At 40.2% G+C, this 27,889-nt stretch overlaps 1 protein-coding gene and 1 pseudogene across 2 annotated transcripts in view; one reads left to right on the top strand and one right to left on the bottom strand.

Annotated features, from left to right (window-relative positions):
* Shld2 (shieldin complex subunit 2) overlaps positions 1 to 27,889 on the top strand; it is an 80,032-nt gene that overhangs the window by 7,028 nt on the left and 45,115 nt on the right. The window contains exon 3 of one of the 2 annotated variants that reach the window (XM_052190175.1): positions 1,867 to 1,992. The exons of the other annotated variant lie outside the window; for it this stretch is intronic. The gene's annotated coding sequence lies outside the window, so the exon portion shown is untranslated. The remainder of the gene's footprint in view (positions 1 to 1,866; positions 1,993 to 27,889) is intronic. 2 annotated transcript variants of the gene reach the window in all.
* LOC127690633 (40S ribosomal protein S10-like) lies at positions 22,186 to 22,640 on the bottom strand (annotated as a pseudogene).

The raw sequence follows: 27,889 nt of genomic DNA, 5'->3' as shown, positions 1-27,889 counted from the left end.
GCCAGCCCCTTGGAGGGAGAGGTTAGGGTAGGGGCGGGTGAGGAGTACTGGGAGGAGCCACTGGGACTGAGTGAGAGTGCTGGCCAGTACCTGCTTTGGTGTTATAGCTACCTCAGCCTCTCACCCCGTTTCTGAGACAATATCTGTAATCTCCTTCCTTTCTTTTTTGTTTTCTTCCTGGTGTATCAGTGAAAACCTATGAAAAGGAGGAATATGGGGACTTGATATAAACATCAATGATGTTAGTTGGCCTTTTAGAAAGTCATTTTGAAAAAGGGTTGTGCTTATCGTTTGGCACATAAAAATCCTAATAATGTCAAATGCTAGGGTTTTGCCTTCTATAGTCCAGGCTCGCCGTAATCTCCTGTAATCTCCAACTAGCCTTGACTTGAGATTCTCCTGCTTCAGTCTCCAAATGCTGGATTTTATAGGCATGTCCTACCACACCCAGCCAGGTTTGCTTTTATAGAGGACCAGTTAGTAAATAGAACTGAGACAAACATGTTGGCATATGCCTGTCATTTTATCACTTGGGAGGATGAGGCAGGAGACGTGTCAGTTTTGAGTTAGTCTGTAAGCTGGGGAGTACTATGCCTTTAGCATTGTGTGTGGGGCTGGAGAGAAGACTTAGAGGTTAAGAGTATGTGCTGCTGGGGCTGGAGAGATGGCTCAGCAGTTAAGAGCACTGACTGCTCTTCCGAAGGTCCTGAGTTCAAATCTCAGCAACCACATGGTGGCTCACAACCATCCGTAATGAGATCTGATGCCTTCTTCTCGGTGTCTGAAGACAGCTACGGTGTACTTACATATAATAAATAAATAAATCTTAAAAAAAAAAGTGTATGTGCTGCTCTTGCACATGACCTGGGGTTGGTTCCCAGCACCCACATGGTAGCCCACAAACATCTGTAATATAGTTCCTAGGGATCCAGTGACATTTTTGGCCTCTACTGGTAGTCTTCACGTGCTGTAGAGTAACTCATATGGATACACATACAAACATACACATTTAAAAAGATGTAAGTCAGGTGGTGGTGGTAGGGCACATGCCTTTGCCCCCAACACTCTGGAGGCAGAGCAGGCAGATCTCTGAGTTTGAGGCCAGCCTGGTCTACAGAAAGTTCCAGGACAGCCAGGGCTACACAGAGGAACTCTATCTTGAAAAAAAAAATCTTTGAAAATGCGAGGTCACACTAAATAAACATAATAAAAATAGTTTAAGGCTGCTTCTCTCCCCAGCAGGGGCAGCTACCCTCCTGTGTTTTTCCAATAAATCTGTTGTGTGAGATTTGTGGTGTGACTTTGTGATATTCCTTGGCTCCTGACTGCCTGGATGCCTTTCCCCTCAGAGCTATAACACTTAAACCTGGGTCTCTCATCACTGAGATCTGAGTGAGCAGGCGGGGAGCAGATTAATTTAAAATACAAGGTAGCACAGCTTGCTAGGCATGGCTGGTGCTGCTGGCTCACACCCATTGGAAGTGTAGAAAAGGGAGAACTTGGACACCTTCAGTAAGAACAGTTCATCATGTCCTGGGATCAGGAGACCAACTGACTGCTGAGAGCCCAAGCCTCAGGGCAGTGACATCAGGGCACGAACAGGGATGGGACCATCCAGAACCTAGCTCTGGGCCCTAGGAGAGATAGCTGCAGCACCTAAGGAGGAGTTTGCATTATTTAAGTTGGGATGTGGGTTGGGGGAGATGGCAGGAGAGCATGGGTGGGGAAGGAAACAGCTGCTAGCAGGGGAGATAAACGGCATGCTGTGGAAGCTGAGAAAACAGGAAAAAATTTAATAAAAATTAATATTGTGTTGGCATTTGAATAGTAATAAAGCTAAGGGTAGGGTCTATATACTGCTTACAGGGACCACCCGAGTGGAACAACTCGAACTGGGGATCAATGCAAATGTAAGAGGAATTTATTGTTCCAACGCATTGGGGTCATCTTCGCCTGAAGGGAGAGAGGTGGTGACCCTGGGCAGCCTGCCTGGTGAGTTTTTATACAGTTTTCAGAGCATCAGCAACTAGGCACAATATGATTGGTGGAACAGTGTGCCCTTTAAACCTATTGGTCTTTAGGGAATGAAGTGGCAAGGACTTCCCTTGTCTGTAGATGGCCATTGGTTGGTTCTCCCGGGAATGTAATTAGCCTCTTACTTCTGGAGGGGAGGGGTGCTCCCTAACCTTTCTCTTCCAGGAGGGAAGGGGCCTGGTAGAAATTTCCAAGTGTCCTGAGCTGACCTCTTCAGTAGAATGGGAAAAAGTGAAAGACTTATGGTAAACAGAATTTTACTTGGAGTCATAGAGTGTAATTGCACTCGCTCCCTAGGAGCAGTTAGAGTTTTCGAAAGGCAGGAAAGATCCAGCTCAGTGATGCTGATGTGCTGAGTCTGTGGGTAAGCAGGGCTCTGACTTTTAGAACTGGATTGAACAGAGGGAAGAGAGACTCATACTCGCTAATGGATTAGTTAGGCTGCTTTTGCATATCCAAATAAAAATGGCTTAAGATCAAGCCATAAACTAAGATAACTGTTGCTTATCGAGCCTAGAGATGAGCTTTCTCACTTTAAGTACAAAAGGTCAGTGATAAGATCAGATACCAAAGTACTCTGTTTCTTGTTTTATATTTATATAGCTAGTGATATTTTTCCTAATGGCTATCTTAGTTCCAGGGGTCATATGCAGGCACAGCTGAGTACTAAGACAGAACAGCAATTCCTACCCCTTTATAGATGATCCTTTCCAAAGGCTACCATCCCTCTTCAGTTCTCTTAGCTAGGTCTAAGTTACATGTCTATGCCTTGGCTGCAGGGAAGGCCAAGAGACGGTCACTCCCCAAGTAACTGCTTTCAATCAACTTGTCTAGTCTGCTGTATATTTCTGTGATAAAAATCATGATAAAGGACAACTTGGGGAGGAAAGGCATTATTTGGCTTACATATCCTGGTCACCATCCACCTGAGAGGGAAACCAAGGCGGGAACTTCAGCAGAACCCGTGCATGAATGTTACTTACTGTCTTGCTTTTTGTGGTTTGCTCAGTTTTCTTTCTTTTCTTTTTTGTTTTGGAATTTTGAGACAGGGTCTCTCTGTGGCCCTGTCCAGGCTGTCCTGGAACTTGCTATGTACACCAGGCTAGCCTGAAACTCACAGAGGTTTACTTACCACTTCCTCCAGAGTGCTGGGATTAAAGGCAAGTACCACTCTGCCTGGCCAGCTTGCCTTCTTATACAGGTTCAGGAGTGGCACTGGCCATGTGGGCTGGGCCCTCCAAGGTCAGTCATTAATCAAGAAATGCCCCAGGCCAGCTTAATGGAAGAGCTTCTCCTTAGAGGTTCCCTCTTCCCACATAACATTGGCTTGTGTCAGCTTGGCCAAAAACTAGTCAGCATAACAACCAACTGCACTTACCGTGTTTGTCACAGAAAAGAACTACTTTCCTGTTTGTTTTTTCATTGTGTTAATGTAGTTCCCTAGGCGACTTTGAGTGAAGGAATACTTCTGGAGTATGATATGAGAATTGTGATGGTTGTGTTTTGATGTTTTCAACACTAAAATCTGAAAATTCTAGTTTTCTTTGAGATCTTATGTAATGGTGACCATTTTAAGATCATGCTTCCAGTTTTTGAATAACAGCTTATAAACAACTTTGTGATCTGGTGTTTACTGTGTTATTAGATAGGAAGACAGAACAGAAACACATCCCCAGCTTGTGGGGGTTATAATCAAAATCAAGTGCTGAAATGATCTTGACAGATTTTCTGATAAAGTTGTTATCAGTGATTTGTTGCTACCAGTGCAGGACATAGACAAGTATAAAACATCAGCAGCACTAATCTATCCTTTATGTTGTTAGAAGTTCTTGCCTTTGTGCAAGGCAGAAATGACAGACTTTAGAGTCTCTGTTTCAGTGATACTTTAGCATAAGCATAGTTTAGGATAATACTGCTTTAAAGATACATAAAGAAGCCCAGTAGTGGCAAACATATTTAATCTCAGCACGTGGGAGAAAGAGGCAGGCAGATCTCTGAGTTCAAGGCCAGCCTGGTCTAGAGAGTGAGTTCCAGGACAGCCAGGGCTACATAGAGAAACCTTGTCTCAAAACAAAACAAAGCAAAGCAAAACAAAACAAAACAAAAGATACAAGGAGGAGGGTAGAAATATCCTTTAAAATAGTTACCCACCATAATTTCCTTATTAAATGTAGAATATTTATGAATGTCTCCTTGGAGAGCCCTTGAAAATAAAACACAAAGAGATTATATGCATACATACAGACATATACATAAATTAAATATAATAAAAATTCAAAACATGTATAAATGACCAAAACATACATGAAAATGGAAATGCAAATAAAAATCACTGATACTACTTCATATTCTCTAGGAGTGACTGTAACAATAATAAAACCAAGGAAATGACCAGTGTCAGTGGGATGTAGAGAAATGAGAACCTTGACAGAAACATAAAATTGTACAACAGTGGTGGAAACTAGCTAAGCAGTTTGTAGAAATGTCCCATACAGTTACCCTATGATTTAGCACTATTCTAAGAGTTTTGATGCCATGTGTGCACATAGTATCTTGTGTAGTAGTGTTGATGCCAACTGTATTAATAATAGTAGAAACCTGAAAACAATCTACATGTCCATTAGCTCCTAAAGGTATAAACATGGTGTGGACTTTCCACACAGTGGAGTGTTACCCACAGGAAGAGTGGACTAGCTTAGGTGGTACAGTGCCTGTCTAACATGTGAAGCCCTGGGGTCATGCTCTAGCACCACATACCTGTGTCTGTGTGTCTGTGTGTCTGTCTGTGTGTGTGTGTGTGTGTGTGTGTGTGTGTGTGAGAGAGAGAGAGAGAGAGAGAGAGAGAGAGAGAGAGAGAGAGAGAGAGAGAGGATGCTCACTTGTAATTCCAGCACTTTGAGGTGGAGGCAGGAGAATCAGATGTTCAAGGTCATTTTTGATTATATAAGGAATTCAAGAACAGCCTAAGACTCAAGAGAGTCTCAAAAACAAAACAAAACACCCAAAGAAATGAAATATTGATTCATGCAACGCTACCAGTGAGCCTTAAAAACATTACTAAGTCAAAGAAGGCAGACAGAAAAGAATTATATTACATGATTCCATGTCCGTGAAATGTCAGAGCAGGCAGTTCCATGGTAACAGGCCAATAGGCGAGTGCTTTCAGGAGAGGAGAAGCAGAGGCTTGGGGCTGACCTTCCTTTTGAGGGGAAGGACACTCTGGAATTAGGTGGTAGAGACAGTTATACAGTGCTGGGAGTACATTACAAACTGTTGAACCGTAAATGTCATGGTAAATTGCATCAATTTTCTCCCAAATTTTTTTTTCCCATTATTTATTTTTTGTGTGTTTTTGTCTGTGTGGCCAGTATGTCAGAGCATGAGTGTGGTGGTCAGAGGACAGCTTGTGGGAGTCCACTCTTTTCTTTCACTTCGTGGGTCCCAGGCTGCTAGGCTTGGCGGTAAGTGCCTTTCCCCATTTTACCGATCTCGAACCTTATTTTCACTTAAGAATTGACACAGTTAATTCTTTCAGCAACCCAGCTAACTTTGCTACTTTAGATTAATTTGGCCTTATACCGGTAGTTGAATGTCACTGATCCACAATATCAGTGTGCAGAGATTTTGCAATGAGCACATTGTCAGGAGGAGGAATTGTTTTCCTAGCCTGAGTGTGTCCACAGTGCTAACATGCTTGTCTAGCCTCGATTAGACCTGGGTTTGATTTCCAGCACCTCAGAATGAATAAATTCTTTCCCTTTAAGTGTTAAACATGCCGGGCAGTGGTGGCGGACGCCTTTAATTCTAGCACTTGGGAGGTAGAAGCAGGCAGATTTCTGAGTTCGAGGCCAACCTGGTCTACAGAGTGAGTTCCAGGACATCCAGGGCTACACAGAGAAACCCTGTCTCAAAAAAACAAAAAAAAAAAAAAAAACAAAAAACAAAACAAAACAAAACAAAACAAGAAAAATGAAGGAAAGTTAGTTAGTATGTGTAAGTCTTTTTTTTTTTAAAGATTTATTTATTATATGTAAGTAGCTGTCTTCAGACACACCAGAAGAGGGTGTCAGATCTCATTACCGATGGTTGTGAACCACCATGTGGTTGCTGGAATTTGAACTCAGGACCTTCAGAAGACCAGTCAGTGCTCTTAACCACTGAGCCATCTCTCCAGCCCGTAAGTGTAAGTCTTAAGTTCTGGCTTTCATAATACTACCACTTTGAAGATAACAGTAACATAGGACTTTTTGAAGTTGAGATATTTGTTAAGGTAACCAAATGAAGTTGCTAAATAGAAGTAGTATCAATGAAATGAGTTTGTGACAGATCTGGATCACAGCTATAAATGTAAATGATATTTAAAAGAGTGACAAGAAAACTTGGGGGTCGAGTATAGAAACAGGGTAGTTCCCAGTCTAGTTATGAAAGATCCCACACACGCAAGTTTGGATGGTGAATTATGTCAGTTCTGTCAGGATGCACTGGGGACTATAGACTAAGGGGGAATGCCTCTGTGCCAGATACAAAAGAAAAACCTGTACGGGCTGGGACGAAGCTCTGTGATAAGGTACTCAGTTCTTGTGCAGGGTCCTGGCTTAGAGTCCAGCTTCACCACAACATTGCAAATGAGGATGTGAGCATGTAACTTCAGGATCAGCAGTGGTGACAGTGGTGACAGTGTTTTTAGTGCAGTGACACGAACTGAAGTCAAGTTTAAACAGTGAATTAAAGGGCTTGGGGATTTAGCTCAGTGGCAGAGTGCTTGCCTAGCAAGCACAAGGCCCTGGGTTTGGTCCTCAGCTCTGGGGGGTGGGGGTAGCGAATTCAAAGTCTCTATAAAGCTTCCAAACCTCTGCCAGGAACTGGTGATGCATGCCTTTAATCCCAGCACTTTGGAGGCAGAGGCAGGCAGATATCTTAGTTTGAGGCCAGCCTGAGTCTACAGAGTGAGTTCCAGGACAGCTACAGGTAGGGCTACAGAGAAACCCTGTCTCGAAAAACCAAAAAAAAGAAAAAAAAAAAAAAGGAAAGAGTGAATTAAATATGCAAAAGTAGACAATTACCAAACCAGCTTTTAACAAATTTGATTTAAAAGAAAACTAAAACTTGAGGGTAGGCAGTTTACTGAGCACCTTAAGGGGGTCAAAAGGGAGGTTTGCTTTGAAAATGGTAGACATTAGTAATGTGTGCTTCTAAAAGTGACTAATGGAGAGGGAGATATGATTGTAATAGAGATGCTGTACAGGAGGTATATACATACAGAGTAGGACAGGGAACTTGGTACCCAAGGAGTCTTGGAAGAGCCATTTTGGAGAGCATGAGGCCACAATAGGAGCTAAAGAAGCAAGTCAGACTTAGGAAAATGAAACAGCAGGGAGATTCCTATCCATCAAGGTCCTTTCTCAGATTCAAGAAGCCTAAATTTAGAGATGTAAATTTTGTTATTGCCAGGACTAGGTAATAGGTTTGAGCAAACAAAAGGTCCTGGGAATATCCGAACCCATAGGTTGACTAGAAAGAAATGATCTGAGATGGTGATGAAAGAGAGGAAATTATTATTGAAGAACATTCCAGTATTAGTTCTAAGTGGCTGGCTGTGTGTGTGTGTGTGGTGGTGGTGGTGGTGGTGGTGGTGGGGACTAAACCTAGGGCCTTGGGCATGTTAGGAAATACTCTACTGCTGAGCTACATCCTCAGCCTTTTTAATAAGTCTTTTATCAGTCAAGTTTGGGATGACAGTAGCTGAGATTATAGAAAGGACAGGCTGAGAGTATATAAGACATTGAGAAGAAAGGGAGAGTTTTGAGAAGGCGTTGGCAACGACATGCAGGCAAGTGGAATGAATATCTAGGAGAATTGGGACAGTGCATTTCCCGAAGTTCTGGTATGTTTAGTTATGTGAGTAACTTTTATCTGAGAAGGTAAGTGAAACAATTCAGCTGGTCTTTGTATAAATATCTAGTGTGACACAAGGATAAAGTGGCAAGAAGAGTATAGCAGTAAATTTTTAAGGTGATGGGCTTTGAAATTAGGCTGATAGAGAATAAATAAAACCTGAAGATTCTGGGTGACATAATTCAAGAGTTGGAAGTACAGTTGCTGTTATGACAGGTCTGGCAGGATTTCTGAAAGAGAAGCTAAGTGAAGGTTCTTAGAATCAAGATAAGCAGATTGTAAAGCTAGGTTGTTAGAGGAGTCTGTGGCAGAGCCAGGGAGGGAGGAGCCACTGAACCAGATTGCAAAGGCTTTTGCAAATAGAGTGAGCAGGTCAGAAGGTAATAGAAACACTTTTCAAGGTAAAAACTGAGACAAAAGCCTTGGGAAAGTGTCTTTTGTTTGAGGGTAACAAATGGTGAACATTGAATGCTTTCTGCATATTTGAATGGGAGAGTGGTTTGTGCTTAGACTTAGTTCAGACAGAATTTGCCTTGTTAGTGAATAAAGTTGGTTCAGAAGTCAGAATACATGTTTTCAGTTGGACAGCATAAAGGACTGTCAGGAGGTATAGCTTGGGAGGTTGTGTGTAGGGGAGAGGAGAGAGGGAATGTATAGAGCAGGAACTACACAGGACCACAACAGGAAAGGGAATTAATTGTTGGGAGTTGTTTTTGGAAGATTGCAAATATGATGAAAAACACAATCATTTTAGATATCAACATGTCAGTTAATTTAGTGGAAAATGTGTTAAAGCTGACAGACTGGGTGCTGGGTTTTGTAAAACTATATAAATGTCACTGTTCCCAGCTCTGCTTACTAATGCCTAGCATTCTTTGCCTTTTGCTTAGTGTGCCATAAGCTCCCTACTCTAAAGCAGCTTGGCCAAGCTCCGCTCTGAGTGGGGAGAAAGCTTGCATGGAAGCAGTTCGTGCTCATTTGGTTTTTGGCTTCAGAGATCTCTGAGGTGTGTGAATAAAGATAACCTTCAGGCCTAGTAAGAGTGAAAAATCAGTGAGTCTTCTGGTCCTAGCAAAGCCTGACACCCCATTAAGAAGGGATATGAAGAAACTGAGTCACCCTAGGAATAGCTGGGATTATCACATTTCATGATCTGTTTTTTTATTTTTGTCGGTGCATATATTTGTGTAGTAATGTGCATGCTAAGGTGTGCCTTTGGAGGTTAGAAGGTGATAGTTGGGAGTCCTTCTTTCCTTCCTTTGTAGGATCCGGGGATTGAAGTCCGGCTGTGCCATTTGCATTCCAAATGCTGTTATCTTCTGAGCTCTCTGCCACTCCTCTTCCTGCCTTCCAGCTTCCTTTTTTGAGACTTGGTCTCCTGTAACTCCTTCCTCCGTTTGCAGTGACCTTGGATTTCTGAACTTCCTGCCTCTACTTCCCCAGTGCTGGGGTACAGGTACTATTTCTTACACGTCTCTTACTGTGGTGTTGAGGATGGACCACAGCCAGAGCTCTACCACAGAGTCACCTCACCAACCCTGATTCACTAACTTTTTCCAGAAATGTAGTTTTTACGCTAATGTAGTAGTATTTAAGTCAGTTAAACTCTAGTGTAGCCTGAAGTGCAACATATTAAGTACCTATTTTTTGCTTGATACATGTATTAATCATCTTTATCAAGTCTTTTTATAATGTATACACAGATCAAAACATCACATTGGACCCTGTAAATATGCAATAACATAATTATTTATTGGTAAAATAATTGACTTCTAAAAATGGCTCAGGGACTTGCTTGTTTGCTGTTGTTGTCTCCTTTAAACAACCTTTTATCTCCCTGTAGGGACACAAAGTCTGACTTTCCAGTCAACCCCCAAGCACGCTACTTTTTCAGTGATGCTGTGACTGCAGTGTAACTACTATCTCCCTTCTGTGTTGAGAGTCTGGATGCTCTTTGTCCCTGCTTATTTCTTTTCTCATTATAACATTTTCTTACACAAGGTCTGTATAATGTATTTTGATCATATTCCCCTTCCGATACACATTGTGGCTCTCTTCCGATTCCTGCTGATCCCTTCCCCATCCCAAATTCCCTTGTCTTTTGTCTGTTTGTATCTGTCTGTCTGTCTGTCTGTCTGTCTGTCTCTCTCTCTCTCAGTTTAATTGTGTTTGCTTTCATGAGCATAAGTTAGCTATCTACTGGAGCGTGGGTAACTTATCATTGACCCCAGCACTGAAGGAACTGTTTTTCTCTCCCTTAGCAACCATAATTGCCTTTCTAACCTCAGGAAGGGATGGAGCCTTGTGAGCACCCGTCCTCTCCAGGATGGGATGTTGCTATGGCTATTCTTGTGCAGGCAACCACAGCTGCTGGGAATGTAAGAGTACAGCATGCTGTGCGCAGCACTTCATCCTTCCTCTGTGTCTTTGGAAAGGGTTTGGTTTTTTAAAAACTTTAATTTTGTGTGTATAGGTGTTTTGTATGCATGTATGCACAACATGCATGCAGTATATGGTAGAAGCCAGAATAGCATGTCAGATCCCTCGAGGATGGCGTTATACATGGTTGTAAGCCGCCATGTAGATGCTGGAAATTGAATATAGGTCTTTTGGAAGAGCAATTGGTACTCTTAACTCTGAGCCATCTCTCCAGCTGTTCTGTGTCTTATATTCTTCTTCTTCTTTTTTTTTTTTGTCTGCTCTTTTATGATGTCTCTGAGCCTTGGAGAGGGTGATAAAGATGTCTCAGTTAGGGCCGAGCATCTAACACTCACTTATTCTAAGCAGTTTGACTAATTAGTCTTTATAGTTAGTAACTGTTGCCCACTGCAAAAAAGAATCTGCTCTGATGAAAGCAGATAACAACACTAGTCTATGGCCATAAACAATAATTTGGAAGATGATATGGCACATATTTTGTTCATGTAGAAATATAACAGTTAAGAATTCTTTTTTACCAGTTCATAAAGTTGTTAAACAGTCTGAAGGTTGTGTGTCTCCTGAGATCCCTTACTACACTAACTTGTATATTAAAGTGTGTTTTGAAAGAATAGAAAATACAGCCTAACTCCAGCCCTCTAAGGAGCCCCAAACACTTCATATTCCAGAGCCCGCTCTTTGTGCTCTTTGTTAGAAAAGGTCACATTCCAGAGTCTGCCCTTTAAGATCGAGGCAAAAAGGCCTAGAATAGGTGATCCTGGCCCCACAAGGTTACTGGAAACGAGCTAAGCTTATCTTGCTTCTGTAAACTGCTTATGCCATTACCCCATCCAGGAATTCACGCAGCTATAGACTCCAAGAAAATAAGAAACTAATTGGTCCACTGAGGGCTCCGATAATTTAAACTGATTGGCCTAAAAACTATGGCTAAGGAATGATTGGTTGATGCTAAGGAATAATTGGTTTGTGATTCGCGGGTTTCATTGTGAACTTATAAAAGCTGTTCCAATTCTGCACTCGGGGTCCACAGGCCTCTAACCCTGTGTGGTGTACGGCTGTAGAACCCAGAATTCTGGAATAAAGAAATCCTCATGCCATTGTATTGAGACCGTTTCTCGAGAGTGATTTGGGTGTCGTCTTCCAGGGCGTGAGGTGCTCGAGCACCTTTGGTTTTTGGGAGCCTTATATTTTCAGTTCATCAGGTTATGAATTAAAATAAGAAGCATAGGGTCTTTTTTTAGGGTACTAGGAGATATGAACATGTACGATTGATTCTGCTCTACAAACCAGGAATAATTCTGCTAGCAGGAAATATGACTTCATAACATGTTTAACCATCTCTGCCTCTTTCAAAATAATAGACGATACTGGAAAGAATTCACATCTCACATTTTTTGTCTTTGTAACTACTAGTCTCATTTGCCTCATATTGGTTTTGCCATTTGTTAAAAGTTTAGACCAGTCAGGCAGCGGTGGCCCTCGCCTTTAATCCCAGCACTTGGGAGGCAGAGGCAGGCGGATTTCTGAGTTTGAGGCCATCCTGGTCTACAGAGTGAGTTCCAGGAGAGCCAGGGCTACACAGAGAAACCCTGTCTCGAAAGACATATATATATATATATATATATATATATATATATATATATATATATATATATATATATATATATATATATATTCTGATCATATTCTTTCCCATTCTCATTCTTTTATTTTTCTTTTTAGCTATCTTAATGATGGCATTTTGTTTCTTTAGAGTTCTTTTTGTTGTGCTTTTTTCTTTCTTTCTTTTCTTTTCTTTTTTTTTTTTTTTTAAGAGAGACAGTCTCACTCTGTAACTGTTCTAGAACTTTTCCTGGGGAGAAATGAATAAATGTCCACTTATTTGGATAGTGTGCCAACAACATATGGGAGAAATAATACCACCAGAGTCCAACTCGATGAGCTGGAGTTCATTGGAAATACTTAACAGGACTGCAGATGACTCAGGCAGCTGCATCACTGAAGAGCCCTCGCCCAGCTTAGCATAGGGGTGACTCCTGAAAGGGGCAGTCCTGGAGCCCCTGGGGGCTTCTCAGGCCAGACTCTTCCCCAGCAACAGCTGTTGCGTGTGTTATCTTGGGGAGAAATCTAATGAATATTGTACATTCTAGGTATTTCCTCAGTGTGTGAATTGTCTACTTCCTGATCCTGAATCTTAGAAGTTTCTTTACTTCCTGAATCTTTTTTTTTTTTTTTTAAATCTTGAGACAGGGTTTTATTATATAGCTCTAGCTGACCTGGAAGTAGGTATGTAGACCAGACTGGCCTCAAGTTTTTGCTTTGGTTTTTTTTTTTTGTTGTTGTTGTTGTTGTTTCTACCTTCCAAGTGCTAGGATTAAAGGCATGCACCTCTACTTCCTGATTTTTAAGAGCTCTTTCTAGTGATGAGGTATTTCAGTTCGAAGTAAATTGCTGCATAATAGCACCCAGGGGTGCCTGTAGTCCCTAGCTCTGCTGTTAGCCTTCTATGTGCTTGTTTATTTATTTATTTTAAAAGACATTAACTAGTTTTCTTGAGGGTTGTCCTATGAAAAAGATTCTATTATCGAATTAGTTTGGGAAATCATATGCATATCCAGCACCCCTCCTCCACCCCATCAGCAATTAACAGTGGATATTGGTTTTCTTCCTGGTTGGTAAAGATGATGGAAAATGGTATTACAAATAATCTTATCAAGTCCTTTGTAAGAGTCTGTCCTTAGACTTACAAATGTGTTCTTCCTAATTCTACTGCAACCTAGTTCTTACACTCACAAGGTTAAGCTGAACTGGAACTGAAACCCGGGGTAACTGGACGATCAGTTCCAGAGGCTTCTCAAGCTCAGTTTCCTGTTCACAGTGAGTGAGCAGCTTTAATATTAAATCCAGTTTCTCAAACTTGTTTGGATATAGACACCATTATTTTTCAAAACTTACTCAAAAGTCAGTCGTCCCTGAATGGATCCCAGGAATGCTGCCTGAGTCAATCTACTGTAGTGATTGCAGTCTTTTCTTTTTTCTTTTTTCTTTCTTTCTTTTTTTTTTTTTTTTTTTTTTTTTTTTTTTTTTTTTCTGTGTAGCCCTGGCTGTCCTGGAACTCACTCTGTAGACCAGGCTGGCCTCGAACTCAGAAATCCGCCTGCCTCTGCCTCCCAGAGTGCTGGGATTTCAGGCTTGAGCCACCACCACCCTGCGATTGCAGTCTTTTAAATAACAATGTTTTGGGGTAGAACTTGGTTTTTAAGTTAGCATCCAAAGTAGTGAGTTTCATCTTGGCATCTTCTTACATAGTGTCATTAGTTGTTAGAATTGGTTTTCTCCCTGGGTTTTCTATTTGTGATGTTAAGTGCTGTATTTACTTGTTGATTTTTCTAATTGTACCTATTTTGTATTCTTATTCACAATGACTTTCCTCCTAAATTGTGTTGGGTCTTTGTATTTCAGGCTGTCCTGGAATGCTCTGAGAATGGTGGATGACCTTGACCTCTGACCTTCCTGTAGTTAGTTGTGGGCCAAATGTCATGCCTACCTTATGTGGTCTTCCGGACTGAGTTTAGAGACCTGTGCAGCTACGCAAGTGGCCTCTGCTACATCCTTAGTGCCTGCTTTTGGAGGATTTTTTTTTTTTTTCCCAGACAGGGTTTCTCTGTGTAGTCCTGGCTGTCCTGGAACTCTGTAGATCAGGCTGGCCTCGAACTCAGAAATCCACCTGCCTCTGCCTCCCAGAGTTCTGGGATTACAGGCGTGCGCCACCACCTTGTCTTTTTGAGACAAGATCTTGCTATATAGGCTAGGCTAGCCTCAAACTTACATTTTACCATAACCTTTCAGATGTTTCCATCATGGGTGTGGACCACATTAACACTTTTCAAGATTTTTTAATACTAAAACAAAGATTTATTTATTTTTATTTTATCTGTATGAGTGCATGCATGTATGCATATATATGTACTATTGTGAACTGGAGTTATACTATGTGGTTGCTGGGAAGGTACTGGGAAGCAAACCTGGGTCCTGAACAAGATCAGTAAGTACTTTATCTGCTGATCCATCTTTCCAGTCCCTAAAAGAATTTTTATCCAAATTGGTGTTTCACTTTGCCCTCTCTGTTGTAAGATTATATCAATCATAAACTTTTCGTGTTTAGGGATCCTTGAGATGATCCAGTTCATCTTCTTTGCTTTTTTTTTTTTTTTTTAATTTTATGGCAGGTTAAGAAAATAATACCCATTTAGTAATTTTCATCTGAGCTTGAAGCTTTTTTTTATTATTATTATTATCTTTGTAATCTTAAAAGAGTTACTTCATTCTCAAAACTTACTTCTTTGTCTAAAATACTATCTTGAAGAGTAGCTCTGTGGATCAAGTGAGAGGCCAGCAGGACGGCTCAGCAAGTAAGGTCTGTGCCTCTAACCTGGAGACCGGGTATTATCCCAGGACCTCCTTTGTGGAGGGAGACGTGACTCCCAAAGTTGTCCTCTCATGTCCACATGGTATGTAGGGCACATACACACCTGTGTGCACATACACAAAATGTAATGAAAACAGACCAGAAAGATGGCTCAGTGTTAAAGGTGCTGACTTACCCCAGAGCATAGCAACACCCTGGCTTGGCTCCATGGGACCCACATGATGAACGTGGGAGCTGCCTCCTGCAGACTGTCCTATTGCACCCACTCCTCCCATTCCCCTCCAAGAATAAGGAAGAGAAAAGGTTGAACAGGAAGCAACTGAGCGGCTGCTGGAATTCAGGGGTTGTTTTTAACAATTTTCTTAGGCCAATTATGTTAGCACAAGCCTTTAATCCCAGTACTCAGGAGAAAGGCCTTTGTGAATTCAAGGCTAACCTAGTTTTACATACTGAGTTCTGGGCTAGCAAGATTATACAGAGAGACCCTGTCTCAAAGAGAAAAATGTTTTTAATGGAAAAAAAGAAGACTTAATTAGGAAATGAATGTAGTGTCACGCTTGTTAAAGGTTCTCAGTCCTTATCATCCTTCCCCTTGCCCCCAGAAATGTTCTTCATTCTATTACATGAATGAATCATGAAACAGCTACATGGTGCTAAGTAGTTTTAGATGTGAACTTTCTCAGTTTTATGCTGGCATCAGCTACACTTCTCACAAAGTGGTGTTGTCATGGTAACTGCAGGTTGTATGGGAGCAGAAGCCAGTTTCCTTCCAGCTTTCCAGCTGACATAATAAGCAGAACTAACTGGGTAAGCTCAGACCTACTTACTAGCTCACCTATTAGTGATGCTCAGCTAGCTCTGCTGCTCTTTTTGAAATGTCACCATTGCCGTTCATAACCTGATATGTCTTCAGAAGCTTTGCAGAAGCTTAAATCATCCTCTAGAACATGTGAAGTATCTTTCCTAAAATGGTCTTACCTGTTAGTATGTTCGAAGTCACACATCTAAGATGATGCACCTTGGGTTCTTGTTTGCTGTTTGTGTGTTTATGGGTAGTAGCACTTTGTTAATGTAACCTGAGCGTGGACAGTCGTTTAAAACAAAGGGAGTATAAAGAAAATCTACAGGAAGCTTAAGTTGTAAAAAAAAAAAAAAAGTTCCCCCTCTCAAAGAAGCTCAGGCAAGAGTATTGCTGAATCTTATTTCTAATTCTAGCTAGCTCTGTCTCTTGTAATTTCTATGATCTTGACAGTTTGACAGGTTTCTGCTTTTAGGTTTCCTTATACATAAGAAAAGTACTACCAAATTTACCTACCTTGTTCCAGTAATTACTGTGTATATAATCAGTAGAGAACAGACACACATAGGAGGCACACAGTACTTTGCATGTCTCGCACAAATACCTGTTGCATTCATCAGGAATGTTCCTTTCAATCTCATTTTCTATTCATTTCATAAACATTTAGAAGCTATATATTCAAGGTAGAATATAAATGTTTGACAATTAGAATGAAAATTAAAGTGTATGTAAAATTAATAATAATAAGTAATTTATTTTGGTACAGTCAAAGTATTTTGGCCAAAATGGTTTTATGTCTGACAGATATTGGTTTGAAACTTCCATTTACAATATTGGTGTCATGGTTGTAGACAAATTATTTAAGCTATCTGTAAACTATTTGGATTAATGGGTAAGAATGCTTATGCAAGCATAAGGACCAGAGTTTGGATCCCAACACCTATAAAGCTAGGCATAGCTGTGTTGGATATGCTTGCAATTCCAGTATGGGGTTTGTTTTTTAGCCAAGGCTGGCCATGCTGAACTTTCTGACATTTTGATGTGAAGTCCATTTATCAATTTTGGCCATATAATCTTCACGTTAATGAATGCATATATATTCTATGAATTTATATAAAACAAATCATAAATAAAATTATAAATAGGATTCAATAAAAGTATAGAATTTTGGGGGCTGGTGAGATGGTTCAGCAGTTAAGAACACTGATAGCTCTCTTGGAGGTCCTGAGTTCAAATCCCAGCAACCACATGGTGGCTCACAACCATCCGTAATGAGATTTGATGCTCTCTTTTGGTGTGTCTAAAGACAGCTACAGTGTACTTACATATAATGATAAATAAATCTTTAAAAAAAAGTATAGAATTTTAAAGCAGAAAGGGTAATCAAAACAAATAATACTTATGAAAGTTGAGTATGATGGCACATGCTTGTAATTTTGCATTTGGGAGGCTGGGCGGGAGCATTACCAGGACTTAACTGCCACCCTGGGCTACAAATGGACACTAGGCTAGTCAGCAAGCACTACACAGAAAGATCCTGTCAAATAACTCTTTACCCCACTCTGCCAGAAAAAAAGTACAAACAAAACAAAAAGAAGGTTTTAGAGTTAACCCAGGCTAGCCTAGACTTCATAAGATCCTGTTTCAAAAAAAAAAGAAAGAAAGAAAAAAAAATTACAGGCATTCAGTTGTTTCCTTAGAGCAGTGGTTCTCAACTTGTGGGTCATGACCCCTTTAGGGATTGAATGACCCCTTCACAGGAATCACGCAGCAGATGTCCTGTATATCATGTATTTACAGTGTGATTCATAACTCACAAGTTATAGTTATGAAGTAGCAGTGAAAGCAGTTTTATTGTGGGGGTCACCACAGCATGAGGAACTGTATTAAAGAGTCACAGCATTAGGAAAGTGAGAACCACTGCCTTGGAGTGATATAAATTAATAAAAACCTAAAGGTCTGAGTATTGAGTTCAGGCCAGCCTCAGATGTGTGGTTCTCGTTGCTGGGGTTATTGGTACATGTGACCACACCTGGCTAAGGGGCCTCCTTCTCCTCCTCCTCCTCTCCTTCTCCTCCTCTTCCTCCTCCTCCTCCTCCTCTCCTTCTCCTCTTCCTCCTCCTCTTCCTCCTCCTCCTCTTGTTCTTCTCCTTCTTGTTCTTCTTCTTGTTCTTCTTCTTGTTCTTCTTCTTGTTCTTCTCCTTCTTGTTCTTGTTCTTCTTTCTTGTTCTTGTTCTTGTTTTTGTTTTTTTTTCCAGACAGGGTTTCTCTGTGTAGCCCTGACTGACCTAGAACTCACTCTGTAGACCAGGCTGGCCTTGAACTCAGAAATCTGCCTGCCTCTGCCTCCCAGAGTGCTGGGATTACAGGCATGCACTACCACCACCTGGCTAGGTGAGTTTTTCTAAGATTTTATTTCTTTTTCTTTATTACCACAGCTTGGAATTGAATGCAGTGTACATTCTAGATAAGCTCTCTACCAGTTTCTTTTTTTTTTTTAAGATTTATTTATTTATTAATTATATGTGAGTACACTGTAGTTGTCTCCAGACACTCCAGAAGAGGACATCAGATCCCATTACAGATGTAAGCCACCATATGATTGCTGGGATTTGAACTCACGACCTCCAGAAAAGCAATCAGCGCACTTAACCGCTGAGCCATCTCTCCAGCCCTCCCTACCAGTTTCTTAAAGTTTTTAAATATGAAGGTATAGCAGGATTTTCTCTGTCCAATTAATTTAATTATTAATATAAGAAGCCAGTCATTGGACAGAAAAAAGGGAGGCGGAGCAAAGATTTGCAGAGAGGGAGCCAGAGGAGATAGGAAGGGGAAGGAAGAAAGATGGACAAAAGGAAGATGGCCAGATTCTGTGTGGCTTTAAATAGTACAGGTAGCTATAGCTATCATAAAGGATAGAGTAATTGGGATAACTCGTCTAATCTAGGTGAGCAGCTTGTATCATTATCAATTGGCTCTGAAATTACTGTGTGAGAGTCTTGTGAGTTGAGTATTGATATATGAATCTGACTGATTAATAAGCTTGTAGAGTTTTGATTTGACTGGGTTACTGGGAATTGTCACAGTTAACCTGGAAGTGGGCTTCTTTGCTTGGGGCTGGTGTGGTAGCAGCCTGCCAAGGGAAATCCAGAGAACCAGTAGGAGCCATGTGGCCTGCTGGTATCTGGCACAGTGCGGAAACTTGCCATTCTTTTTAATATTCCTGCAACATGAAGGTCAGTTTCAATGTGAACAACCAACAGATTATTTGCTAAATTGTGTAATTTAAATAATATTATTTAGTAATTTTTGGAGTTACTTTTATCTCTAAATATTTTTTTTGTCATTGAATGACTTTATAGCACTGTCTACTTAGACAGGGTTTCTCTCTGTAGCCCTGGTGGTCCTGGAACTCACTCTGTAGACCAGGCTGGCCTTGAACTCAGAACCATCTACTTCTGTTTCTGGGATTAAGGCATGTGCCACCACCTCCTGGCCTTTAAAAATGTTTTTAAAAAACATTTCTTTTTTCTTTTTGGTTTTTTGAGGCAGGGATTCTCTGTGTAGCCCTGGTTGTCCTGGAACTCACTCTGTAGATCAGGCTGGCCTCGAACTCAGAAATCTGCCTGCCTCTGCCTCCCAAGCACTGGGATTAATGGCGTGGGTCATCATTGCCCAGCTTTTAAAAACCGTTTTAGTGAGTGTGTGAGACAGTACATATGTGGGAATCAGAGGACAACTTTGAGAAGTGGGTTCTCTCTACCATGTGAGTTTTAGGGATTGAGTGCAGATCACCAGGCTTACCAGCCAGCCCCTTTACATACCGAGTCTCTTTGCCAGCTTTTGTGGGGTAGGGGCATCACTTTTGGCTATAGTGTACTTTGCAAGTGGTGATCTTCTGTACTAATTGGAATTGTGCATAAATGCAATAAGGAATTGACTCAAGTAAAATATTGGTCGTTGCTGTTTTTAATTCAACATATTGATAAAGGAAAAGAAGTCAAGGAAAATTCGGAGGTTAAGTTTTATTTTATGGAATCTCAACATATGCATACTTTTTGCATACTTTATGCATACTTGGATATAGCAAGTGATCTGACTAAAACATGATTCCTGTGGGATTCCCTAGATACACTCTGAAGTTCTTGGTGTTCCAGCTCTGGTCTTGCTACTGAGATCAAGGACAATGTTCATTCACATGAAAATGGTCATGCATTTCCCCAAGAAGCAGCTTGGTTCTAGTAGAACTATGATTTCTCATTCATTATTCATTAAACAACCACTTTAAGCTCCACATAGAGGGCAAGTACTATGCAGAACATTGTGTTTAAAACAATCCAAAGATAAAACGACAATTATGGTACAATTTGTAATCAGGCGTGCGCCACCACGCCTGGCTACAATTTGTAATCTTAAATTTGTGAACTTTTTTCCTTCTGTCTATAGAGAACACAAAATATATGGTTGAGAGTTATCTAAATGGTTATGTCCTTTAATTTCCAGTGGTTCTTAGTAGGTACTTTATAGGCTTAATTGGTCTTTGTTTATTGCCACAGCTTTAGCTTTATTTCATCATTTCAAAAAATATTTCTCAAGTTTTGTAGTGAACTGTAAGTCTCCTTGGAGAATACAGTCTCTATATAAGTTGGAGACTATTCATGGTAGAATGGAGCAGTGCTTGCTTCAGCATTACTGAGTTAATGTATAGTTGGTACAAAGTTTTCCCTTTCAATGACTAACTTGTTTAGTGAGAGTGAATGATTGATTATGGCAACTGAGAGTAGAGAACATGAGTGTTCTTTAGAAACACCGTTCTGAAGTATGGTACATAGCTTTATAAATAACTTTAAGTTTTCTTTTTAAATCTTAGATATGAAACTTAGACGGTCACCCTTCTCTTTTGTTGTTATCTATCTTTGCTTTTTTGAGACAGGGTCTCGTACAGCCCAGCCTGGCCTCAAACTTGGCATATAGCCAAGGATAACCTTGCATTTCTCATCCTCCTGCTTCCTAAGTGTTGGTGTTACAGACATGTGACACCATGCCTTGTATTTGATACTTCAATTTTAAATAAATCAATCTCTTTCCTTTTTCAAGACAGAGTTTCTCTCTGTAGCTTTGGCTGTCCAGGAACTTGCTCTGTAGACTCGACTGTCCCTGAACTCAGACATGTGTTTGCCTCTGCCTCCTGAGTGCTAGGATCAAAGGCGTGCGCCACTACCAGCTTCATGCTTTTTAAAAAGAAGGGATACATGGCAGGGTTTTGAATCTTTGCATACACTAGATAAATGTTACTATGATAATTGAATATTTTGATATGGAAACAATGGTAGTTGTTTAAAAACACAATAAGTTACTAACTTTATTAATGATATTTATATTCAACATTGTAGTAAGTGCTATAGGTACATTAGCTTTTAAAAATGATCCATAGATTTTACTTTAAATATTTATTTTTATTTTATGTGCGTGAGTGTTTTGCCTGCAGGTATGTAATTATGCCATGTGTGTTCAATACCCATAGGGACCAGAAGTGGGTAGTGGATCCTGTGGAACTTGGAACTGGAGTCACTGACTGTTGTGAGTCACCATGTGGGTGCTGGGAACTGGACCCAGGTCCAATGCAAGAGCCAGTGGTCTAGCCCCCATTATCTTATCCATGCTTTGTAAACATTTCACAAAAGGGATGCTATTATTATACCCACCTTACAGATTAGAGGGATAAAGGGACTGAAACCCAAGGTTTCTGCTCTTGGTGGCATTTTCTTAACAGGAGTTTTGACATCCTGAAAATACTGTTTCCTCTTTTTCTCCTTTCTCCTCAAACTCAGGTGTTTTATTACTTTATATCTTGCAGGGCAGTTTTGTTAGATATGGTTTCCAGAGGTGAGGTTTAGTTCCCCGTTGGGTTTTATGTCTTTATGACTCTGGGGAAGACTTGGTTGGGTACTGTATTCCACCCTTTATCTTCGCCTTCTTTCAAAGCTGCATAGTTTAATGAGTCAGGTAACGGTCAGGTCAGGGTAATTCTTAACGTCCTGTCACCTTTCCACTCAACCCAAGAAACTTTATATCAGTTGTTTACATTATCTATTTTTCGTTTTGGTTTTTAGACATGTTTTGAAGACATGGTCTTGCTGTATATAGCTCAGGCTAGCCGGAATTCTCTATGTAGCTAACCTAGGCCCCAGACTTAGTATATCACTTAAACTGGCCTTGAACTGATCTTCTGCCATAGCTTCTGCTTGCTGGAGTTACAGGTTTAAGTCTCCGTTGTTATGTTTCGTTTTTTTTTCTCTTCGAGACAGGGTTTCTCTGTGTAGCCCTGGCTGTTCTGGAACTCACTCTCTAGACCAGGCTGGCCTCGAACTCAGAAATCTGCCTGCCTCTGCCTCCCAAGTGTTGGGATTAAAGGCACACTACTGCCCGGCGTTATGTTTCTTTTAAAAGTCTAATTAACTTGTATTTCTTATTAGTTAGAGAGAAATATTTTAAGATTATATCTTTAAAATCTTAAGGTATTATTGTATCGTTTTCTTTCTTTTTTTTGACATTTTTTTTAAAGTTTAATATAACATAATCTCCAACTTCACTGAGGTGGCTGACCATGTCCACGACCAAAGCCACCTCTAAACTGGAATTCAGTTGCTGAGCCAGCCCCAGCCTCAGTTCTTGTCACCTCCCGCTGGCATAGCACTCCTTCTGTAGGTGCCTCTGTCTGCCTCCCTCCTGGGAATCTTGCAGGCCGCTCACCCTCTGGACCTTTGTGCCTCGGCCTGCCAGTCCTGGGACGATTGTGGCGCAGGGTGGTGGGACGACCTCCACAGGTAGGTGCGGGTCATCTGGGAGATACTGGATGCCTTCTTTGTAAGGTATCAGTAGCAGCGTCTCCTTCACGTAGCCCCTAGACTTGACCTTCAAGGTTGGGCACATTCTTGTCCGCCAGCTCGGGGTGTTTGGGCACGTGGACTTTTTTTTGGTGACCATCATGCCTTCCTTAAGGAGTTCATAGACAGCAGTCTGATTCTTCTTAGGCATCAACATCGTGGCAGCTGCCTGTATCTTTTTCTTAACATTGCAATTCTTAATTTTGTTTAGTTTCTTAGTTCCTTCTTCAGTCCTCTTCATTAAAGCTAAATATCAAAAATATCAGTTTTTGCTACATGATTGTTAACAGCATTTTGTTTTGTTCCTAGAAACCACTAGGATCATTTTAAAAATGATGAATGCTAATTCTGAGTATTATCCTCCTTCATTTTCACTGAGAACAATTACTGATTTATCATTATGAAGAGTGTATGCAGTTTCTGCTCAGGATGGGAGTTGTTAGCAAGACATGAGGAAGTAGTGAAAGTAGATGTGATAATCTATCCTGCTGCTCAGAGAAAGGGGCAAGCCTTGTGTTCTCTTTTGGTTTAGTTTTCTAAACTCCTGGTCGCCCATAAAAATATCTCTTTTATAGAATTGCCTCCAAAACAAACCAGAGCAATCTGTAAGTAATCATATTTACTCAAAACCATTTTCTTTTTTTTGGTCTTTTTGGATTTGGTTTTTTCAAGACAGGATTTCTCTGTATAGCCCTGGCTGTCCTGGAATTCTGTAGACCAGGCTGGGTTCGAACTCAGAAATCTGCCTGCCTCTGCCTCCTAAGTGCTGGCATTATAGGTGTGCACCACCATGCCTGGCCCTATTTTATTTTTCATTTTATTTATTTATATGTGTGAAGAGATCAGAGGATAACTTTCATATGCTAATTCTCTCCTTTTACCATATGTTCCTGGGATCAAACTCAAGTCATTATACTTGGTGACAAATGCCATTACTTATTGAGCCATCCTACTGGCCCAAATTTTCATTTGTTTTGAAACAGTGTCTTATACTGTATCCTACCTAGGGTGACCTAGAACTTATTATGAAGCACAGATAGCTTTTGAACTTGTGGAAGTCCTCTTGCCTCAGGCCCTTAATTGCTGGCATTATAGATGTGAGCTATGAAGTTCTCTTGTCTCAGAGGTTCTGTTAGGCTGTCTCATTTTCAGTTCATTCTAGCAATGTAATTTTTTTCTCTGATTTCTTTTTTTTTTTTTTTGTAATTCTTTGGCTACTGCTTTCTTTTTTATTTTTTAATTTTATTTATTTATTTATTATATGTAAGTACACTGTAGCTGTCTTCAGACACCAGAATAGGGTGTCAGATCTCTTTACAGATGGTTGTGAGCCATCATGTGGATGCTGGGATTTGAACTCATGACCTTCGGAAGAGCAGTCGGTGCTCTTACCCGCTGAGCCATCTCTGCAGCCCTTCTCTGATTTCTTTAATGATCTACTATTTAATTAATTTATTTGGTTTTATTATGTGGCCTTGGCTAGTTTAGAAGTCACAAAAATCTTTGTGCCTCTGCCTTCTCTAGGTACTGGAACTAAAGGCATGCGTCACCACACCCAACCTGTACTGTTCCTTGAAAAGCATACTATTCAGTCTTCAAGTATTTATGTGTTTTCTGAGGTTTGTTTTGCTGTTGATCTCTAATTTTATTTTATCATGATCTGAAAGAATGCAGGGAACTATTTCAGTTGTTATGTATTTGTTAAAGGTTGCTTTGTAGCCCACAGTGTGGTCAGTTCTTGAGATGGGTTCTATGCACCACTGGGAAGACTATGTATTCCCTGTCAGCTGAGTGGAACGTTCTGTAGCTCTGTTAAATCTAATTACCTGGGTGTAATTCAGCTCTGGTATTGCTTTGCTGATTTTATGGAAGATGGATCTAGCTGTGGCTCGAGTCCTGAAGTCTCCCACGCTTATTGTGTAATGACCTTCATGGCCTTTCAGTATTTATGAAATCAGGGCCTCCAAGATTTGATGTATAAGTATTTATAATAGTTATATCCTCCTAATGAATTTTTCCATTTATCAGTATGTCATGGCACTCTTTATCTCTTTTGACTAGTTATGGATTGAAGTCTTTCATCAGATCTGACATTTCCTATACCAGTTTGTCTATGGCTTCCATTTTCTTGGTAGTGTGATTTCTAACTGTTGACTCTCATAGTCAAGTGAGTTTCTTAGAGATGACAAATCTCTGGGTCTTGTTTTTTAATCCAATTGCTTTAGTCTGCCTTTTAATTGGTGCCTTGAGGCTTTTATATTAGAGGTTATAAATGAGAAGGTTTGCTATTACTTAAGATTTGTTTACTGTCTGGTTGGCTGGTTCATTAGCAGTTCTTTTCCTCTTCTTCTGACAGCAAGATGTTTGCTCTGATGGTCAGGATTGACACATTCCTAGTTTCCTTTGAGTTGTGTTCATCTGTTGTTTTCATGAATAGACTCTTTCTTGTGGTCTTGTGTGTGGAACTTTTTTATTTTTGTGTATGGTATTCCTTTAAGAAGCTTCTAGAGCCATGTGAGGTGGCACACACCTTTAATCCCAGAACTGGGGAAGCAGAGGGGGTAGATCTCTGAGAGTTTAAGACCAGCCTGGTCTACATAGTGAATTCTAGGCCAGCCAGAGCTACATAGCTGAAAAAAATATCTTTTGCAGTTTTGGTAAATTGTCATGAATTGACTTAACTTGTGTTGGTATTAGAATGTCTGTATATAATCCATAAAACCTTTTCTAGTTATGGCCATCTTGGTTGACAATTACTTTGGGGGCTTGTATCATTCTGTGCTTTGCTGGCTTTTAGAGTTGCTGCTGACAGAGCTAGATCTTCTGATATTTGTCTCTATGTGTTACTTGATATTGTCCTTTGTGACCTTTAGCATTGTTTCCTTGTTTTATATTTTTTATATCTGAGCTCTGGGGTAGCATGGAGAGTCTTTTCTAGTCAGGTCTGTTTGGGGTTCTAATTGTTTCCTATGTTTGATTGTTTCATCTCTAGGTGTGGGACATTCTCTGCTGTAATTATATTGATATGCCATTTGATTTGTGTCTCAGTTCCTTCTATACCATGAATTCCTTGGGATAGTCTTCCTAATATGTAGATTTCTTGGAAGTTTTGGTCATATTTGTTTTTTCTATTCCTATGTCTATGTGTTATTGTCTTGTGGATTGTCTCTATTCCTGAGATCTGGTTTTCTACTTGGTCTCATGTCTTAATGATACTGTCTGCTGTGCTTTTCATCTGATTGGTTGATTCTTTCATCACTTCATTTTCTGTTTGGGTCTTTGTCAGCATCTCAGTATCTTTGCTAAACGTTTCCTCCATGTTTTACATTTTTCTTCCAAGTTAGTGATTCTTTTATTTACTTTAGCAACTTTCTAGTTTATGTCTTCAACTGATTATGCTCTTGTCCAAGTCTTGAATTACATTTTTATCTGTTTGAGTCCTGATTTGGTGATTGGCTTCCTATAAAAGTTGGAGTCTGAAATCTTTTTCTTGCAGCAGAGTGCTGGGATTACAGGCGTGCATCACCACCGCCTGGCTGCTGCTTTTTTTTTTTTTAAAACAATGCAAAGATAATGGAATCAGCCTCAATGTCCCAATATTCTTTTGTATGTGTGTTGCTGGGAATTAAGCTGATCTACCTCTGTGCTATAGTCGAGGTTAGGTTAGATTTATGCCAGTAGTTGGATAGGTGATGAAAATTTGTTATATACATGCTGTAGAATTTTATTCAGCTATAAACAAAAGTGAAAATATGAAATTTGTAGGGAAATGGGTAGCCCTGGAAAATAGTCTGTTAAAGTAGGTGACCCAGCCTCAGATAAATACCTCTATCCTCTCTCATATGCAGACCCTAGTTTCCAGTAGTTATATGTAGGTATCGGTGTGCAGGCATGGGGAGTGCCATGAACACTAGAGAGCGAGGGACCTGTGAGAAGGGGAAAAGAGGGTTAAAGGAGAGGAATGGTCAGGGTAACAGAACACATGGGACATGAAGGTGGAAGGGAGGCCTCTTGGGCAGACGAGCCTGTGGGAGATGGATGGTAAGGGGTATGCGTGGGTCAGAGTAAAGCCCAAACATCGTAAAGAAGCACCTTACCCTGTGTGCTAAGTAAAAAATGAGCACAAGTTATGAAGGACAATGTAAAATAGATTTGGTTTTCTGGTTCTCACTGTTGTGAATTTGTCCTTTTTTGGTAGTTAAGTGCATAAGAATATATTTGATGATGGAAATATAAACTTCAGTGTGAAGCTCCACAGCTCCTATTCCAAATGGCTACTCTATCTATATAGACGTTCATTGACCGGTATAGTCTTTGAGCCTGTATAATTTCTAAGTATGATTTTTTATTTGTAGTGTTTTTTAATAATGAAGTTTAAAATTAAAAAAAAACATTATTTTGTGTGACAATTGAAAACATATATTTAGAGTAGCATTAAGAATGTCTCAGGAGATAATGAATTGGCATCAGAGGTAGCATATAAATAAAAGCAGTAAAAAGTTTTAATTTTATCATTGCTACTGTGTAAAAATATGGTAGGAACAAAAAAACGTGAAGGAAATACTTGTTCAGTATGTCAGCAAGTCTGTGTGAGCGTGATTTCCTAGATTTAAGACCATAAAAGGCTAATATTAATAATCATTGTGTGTTATCTTACAACACTGTGAGGTAGGAAATAATATTCTCAACTAACAAAGAAACAATTCTCATTTGACAGATAAAGTAGCTTAATATTATTATGAATATAAGAAATATATAGAAGTCTAATAACAGAATGAACCCCATGTAGCTGTCCCTTGGCTTTAGCACTGGTTAGTTCCAGAGTAGGCGGGTTTGAACTTAGACCTCCTGTCTTATTCCACAACGGACGCTTTCAGCAATGGTCCCCTCCTACACTGTTGCCCATTGATGTTATTGGGCAATCTTATAATTGCTTGATATTTGGAGGGAGTAGGCATGAAAACCTTTATAATGATACTTGAAATTGTGAGGTTTTCTGGTTATTTATAGGGTAGAGAAAGTAGTTTCTTTTAATCACATGGAGTTTGTAAGAAACACTTTTTTTTTTAAGTAGTAGTGTGGGCAAAGACAAAACCTGCTGATACGGTTCATCCTGTTTCATAAATCTTTGACCCATTCATCAGACTCTGACCACTCTAAAGATAAAGACTGTGATGTATTAGTCTTCCTGACTGGTGGCCTTCTGCAGATTGAGAAACTGTGTAATGATTAACTGTGGTAATGGCTCTGTTCTTGCTGGTTTCACCTGGTATCTTAGTGAGCTTTAACCCCCTGAGTACAACCAGAACATAGCCTAGAACCATTGAGACGCATCATTTATCCATGACTATATGTAAGTTTTCCATGATAAATATCTTATTACTACCTCCCAGTCCTCACCACTAT

Source organism: Apodemus sylvaticus, chromosome 8 (genome assembly GCF_947179515.1).
Source record: "Apodemus sylvaticus chromosome 8, mApoSyl1.1, whole genome shotgun sequence".
Lineage (NCBI taxonomy): Eukaryota > Metazoa > Chordata > Mammalia > Rodentia > Muridae > Apodemus > Apodemus sylvaticus.
Note: the sequence above shows the minus strand (reverse complement) of the source record. Positions and strands in the feature narration are given on the sequence as shown.